Source organism: Conger conger, chromosome 16 (genome assembly GCF_963514075.1).
Source record: "Conger conger chromosome 16, fConCon1.1, whole genome shotgun sequence".
Taxonomy (NCBI): domain Eukaryota; kingdom Metazoa; phylum Chordata; class Actinopteri; order Anguilliformes; family Congridae; genus Conger; species Conger conger.
The window spans coordinates 13175914-13181614 of NC_083775.1; positions in this window are offsets into that span (position 1 = coordinate 13175914).

Here is a 5701-nt window from a genome sequence, read left to right on the forward strand (position 1 = left end):
GTGGGAATGGCAAGTTTACAATTTGTGGAGAATAATATATATATCGGTAAGAAAATAAATAATTACATACATTTGATGGGTAGCTTTTCCACTCCACAGTTTAGTTTATTTTGGGGGTTTTTTTTGTTTATTTGTTTTGTTTTGTTCTTTTTTTGGGGGGGTGTTGCTTTTTCTGTTCTTTGTTCATCTGAGCTTGATGCTACCCCACACAACTTTGAACACAGCTGAATGATTAGTTCAGAAAGATAAATGGAATCAGTATACTATGCTGGCTGTTAGTATTTTGACAGTGGTACAATCTCTCTGCTTTTGGCTCTGTACACCAGCACATTGAATTTGAAATGACAGTCAGACAATCACCTTATGGTATTTACAGCCATATTGGGAGATCTGTGTAGTAATTGCAATTTTAGGGGACCAAAAGTAATTGGAAAGTTGACTTCTGAGCTGTTTTTGATTAGTGTTTTCAATTGCTTCCATAGTGCAGTTATAATAAACTTTCAGTATCTAGTCTTGATTCCAGACTTTTTCTTTTGGAGTCTGTTATTGGTGTATTGGCTCTGGAGACTAAAAGGAACTGCCCAAGAACCAAAGCACCGCTCATCTGTGAAACACAGGGTCAGGAGTGTTATGCTTTGGGCATGTATGGCTGCCACAGGTACTGGCTCACTTGCCTTCCTTGATAATGTAACTGCTTATAGTAGCAGCAGAATTAATTCAGAAGTGTATAGAGGTATCTTATCAGATTAAGTTCAATCAAATGCCTCCAAACTCATCGCACAGCAAGGCAATGATCCCAAACATACACCAGTTCCTTCTTCTTAATGATGTTCCGTCAATAGGCTTACCGAAACAGTTTGTTTCGGTAAGCCTATTGTTTGGCTTCTCTCTGTTTCTCTGCCTCACAGTGGCTTCTGTGACTGTCATTGGCACGAAGCTGGTCCTCATATAGACAAACACCACTATCAGACCCCAAAAGCAATCAAAAACCTAGAATGAAGACTAGATACTGAAAGCTTTCTTATACCTTTACTATGGAAGCGATTGAATAGACTTTAAGTATCAGAAACAGCTGAGGCAATTACTTTTGGTCCCCTAAAATGAGGGGAGTGCACTCCCAATTTCAAGTGAAGCTTATATATATATTTTTTAATATATTTTGGCTTTAATGAATCTTATCTAGAGCAATATACAAGGCAATCAAAGCTGAGTGGAGGCACACCCTTACATAAGGTGAAATTGTTATACAGGACCGGAAAGTAGAAAAGTTTTGTTGGATTTCATTAAAGGGGATTCCTTTCCAATATGAAATTTCTGTCCTTTAATTATTGCAAGGCATCGACATTTGTAGGTCCTGTTTCGGCGTAAGTACTAAACTTGAGCCTGAATTAGATCTACTGTACCTGTACGTCTGTACAGGGAGGCTAAAGTGCCCTCTTACGGCAAGTCTTTTGAGCCCTGCGGGCTTCCAATAAAGCTCTGAATACTCTCTCCACGAGCATCATTCCAAATTATGGTCCTCCAAGCAGGCCATTGCAGACATCAGTTGCCCCACCTTGGCTACATTTTGGCTATTCACGTTCTCTTGCATGCTCTATTCATCAAAAAAAATGTTTACCAACTATGAGAATGTTAACTTGACTATCTGCTAAATGGAGGAAGGGCAGAAAACCAGCAGTGATTTGATCTCTGAACCACAGCTACGGAGTTAGATCAGCTTATAGATTCTAGGGTTGGACTTAAGAGGTGTAGATAATTGGCTAATTGGCCATGCCGTCCACCGCCAGGTGAGGTTCAGTCAGCAGTGCTATCCCTCTGGCAGAGCGCTCGAGATCCTCCACTCAGACATCCCAGAATGCAATGCAGTCTGAGAGAACCTGACCCACTGCTCTGCAATCCTGCGAGTGTGGACGATAGCGCAGCAATGGTGCCGTTTATAGGAGGGGTGTGCAGTCTTATCCAAAAAGCAGGTTTCCATTTTAGCTCAGTATTACACCCGACTCAGTCATCAAGGGCCATGCCCAAATCCGCACACTCCTGCTAGCAAGTATACAAGTTGTATGTGCAACTTTGTATACTCAATAGTAGGCAAGTGAGCAGATTCAGACACAGCTAAGGTTTTCAAGCAAGACCATCATTAAATGATTAGCAGTCAGTGCAGCGTAGCGTAAAAAAAAACAAAAAACGTGCTTTCACACAACTTTTTGGATCAGACCCGACACCGCTTTGTTCAAACCAGATAAGGGCGATTCCATGCCAACCGCAGGACGCTCACCACAGCATCTCTTGGACTCTTACCCGTTTCTGGGTATGTGGAGAAAAAGATTTCTGAAAATTTGAGCTTCATCCTCAATTTTGTTTTCGCGGTAGAGCCATTTAAAAATGTGTGGGGTGGCACACTGGCAAACAGGTTACTGGAATTGAACGGTTCTATTTTAGACAATTCGGGTTACAGGCATGTAGTATGAAGTTGGGACAGTTCCAAGTGTCGTATAAACAAAACCCAGAGTAGCAAAGATCAATCCTTCTAAAAAAGACCAAACGGTCTGAGAATTTAACATCAATGTGCCGAAAATAAGCAAATTGACTTTTCCATGGGTCATCTCTCAGCTAATGTTGGTAACATGTTTATCTTTATACAATGAGGTGCTCTCAGATTACACTAAAAGGTTTGCTTCTGATGCCCAATGAAAAGTGCATATTTAGGGACAAATGACTCTGGCAAAAGAATGGCCCATAAACAAGATTGGACAAGTCCCACTCTACCAGAGTGCAAATAGATTTGCATAATTACTTTCACTGGGGTGAGGTAGCAGAGAATTTCAGCCCAACAATTCTCGTAAGATATTTTTACCTGGCGGTGAGTTCACCTAACCAGTATCTAGCACATTAAGCCTGGTCTAGAAAAACCCCAGTTTCTATCAAGTATCCATAGCGCTGTACAAGTGATGTTTCTCATTCACCCATTCATACATTCATTCATTCATACATCCGTCCTCTTTACACTTGTTCCTGTGTTTGAACTGCACTCTGGATAAGAGCGTTTGCTAAATGCCTTGTAATGTACCACATACAGTCAAGCATGTAAAAGTATTTTAATCTAAAACGATTGTGTATTTGACCCAGGTGTGATGAAAGACAAAAGTGACACAGAGGAGGAAGCGAACGGTAACTCAGTGTCCTTTATTCTCCTGTTCTCTAAAGCTGGAAAGCACACACATTGCAGAAACAGGTAGCACTGAGGAATGGTCACAGTTCCCCATCTACACAAACATGTCTACCCCCTCCCCCCCATTCATCTCCCTCCCCCATCTCAGGGTGTACAAAATAACCACAAAGGCAAGAAGTCATTTCAAAGAAAAAAAAAAAAAGAAAAAGAAAAAAAAAAAGAAAGAAAAGAAATCATCAACACGTAACCTTGATCAAAGAACCAGACCAGGCAGCTGGAAAGAATAGTGATCATGTGAGAGTAATACATGGACAGCTCCTCCTCCACGACGGGGTCGGAGGGGTTCGGCCCGTGACACGGAAAAGACCTGCTCAGCTCAGAAAGGCACATGTTCCACATCCTGACTGGACATGGCAGGCAGGCCGGGACCGGGGGAGGAATTAGGGGTACGGTGGGGGTGGGGGGGGGGGCAGTGTGGGGGGGGAGAGTGGGCAAGGAACCGCAACACGTTGGGACTGGTAACTGGTAAGGAACGTACCCGCACCCTCAATGTGAAAATATTGGTAAGTTAAGCAGCCGGTAAGAAGAGCCGGTCAGCTTGTTTTCCCCTCTCTGTGAAACCAATGCCAGCTTTTGCCGAAAGATCCTAAAACAGACCTTTTCAAAAAAAAAAAGAAAAAAAAAAAGAGAAAAATATAATCGTGTATAACTTTGCCCTCCGATTTTATACGCTTTTGTATCCGTCAAATGCAAATTGACACTTTTTTATTATTTATTTTTATTTTATTTATTTTTTTACAAAGGAGAATTCAGCGTAATTTTGTGTGTCGGCAAAGGCTTTCTTACACAAAAGGAAGGGAGCGGCTATGGTAAAGAACACCAGGCGATGTGAGTGCGGCAAGATCCGGAAACTGATACGTGGAGAGGAACGGGAGCAGCGTCACCGCACAGGGACGAGGACCCGAAAACGGACCGGTGGCACGCCCGCCCACAGGCCACGCCCCACAGCCCCCTCAGCTGCTCCGCCTCACGTCCGACGGCACCCCCCCTTACTTCATTTGCATAATATGGCTATAAACAATGTAAACATCGCAATCGCCGGCAATTTTTTAAAAAAAAAGAAAAAGAAAGAAAAAAAACCTTTTTTTTTTGTTTTTCTTCCCTCCCCCTTAAGTCGGGGGTGAAAACGCGGTCGACCTTCCCTCCCTGTGATCGACGGTTCCGGACAGGCGACGTCGGACCGAGCGTCTCCATGGAGACGAGTCATTAACATTAATCCCGGGGTCTCGTTAACGCGCAAGTCCTCAAAAAGAGATTTGAACTCCCATTTCAGTACGGGGGAGGGGGGGGGGGGGGCAAGAACAGCCCCGTTTGTGCACTACAATGTAGCCCAATTACCAGTCAGAGTGCCGGCCACAGATAACACCCCCAGGGCCGAGCCCCCGAGCCCGCCTGCCACAGCCTCACTACCAGAGCTCCTTCTGACCCCACCCACCCCCACAAGACCAAAAGTACAGCAAAGTGCCAGGGGAATGTTTGATACCTTTTTATTTGATTTTTTTTTCATTGCAGTGGAAAAATAGAACCTTTTACAAATGCTTCCATTTATTTTAAACAAGCGCCGTGAGTACCATCCCCAGCTAAGTGCAGCAGAGAGACTAACACAAATGGAAAGATTCGTAATGAAAGCATAAAAGGCCGAAACTACTTTTTCAACTTTTTTTTTTTTTATAATTTTTTTTTTTTAACAAGAATAGTTTTTCCTTTTTTTCTTTTTTTTTTTTAAGTGTATTTTGAACTGCTTATTACTTATGCCTAACATCGCATCTCTCCAAAATAGGGCCTAGTTTATCTCAGTCTTTGGCACACTACTTTAACTGGAATATTTATTAAAAATGGGGAAAATTTCCTAAGTGTTACCTGTCAAAATTAATGCCTTTCACATTAGCTGCAAATATGTTCCTTTGCCTTGAGAACCAAGCACAATAATCTGAAATCTGAACATTCGCGGTTATGTTCAGTTTGGAATCGAGAGGCAAGAAAGATTTTTTTATTTTTTTTTGTAAGACGCCTAACACTGAGGACAAGAACCCCGCCCCACCCCCTTAAACCTTAGATTTTTTTTCCTAAATAAAGGTTTGAACATGTCATCAATTTTCCCGAAGAAAAAAAAAAAAAGAAAAAAAAAAAAAGAAGCAATTTCTCAAGTGCTGCCATTACTGGACCCCCCCCCTCCCCCCGCACATGGTGTTGACTGTATTTGCATTGAGATTTTATCTATTACAGGGAAGTGAAGAGAGTGAACGCCTCTCACCCACACAAACACACTTGCTTCTCATGGCCTGGCCGAGTCTGGCCGCCCAGGCAGCGCTGACACACACGGGCTGAAGCAGCCGGCCCACCACATCCAGCTGCAGTCTTTTCTGTTCCCCATTTAAGCCATTCTTCAACTCCCACAGCCAGAACCAATTTCTGTCCAAAATGGGATGTTTCTCCCCCCACCCACCGCCCGCCCCCCCCCCGTCCCACCCC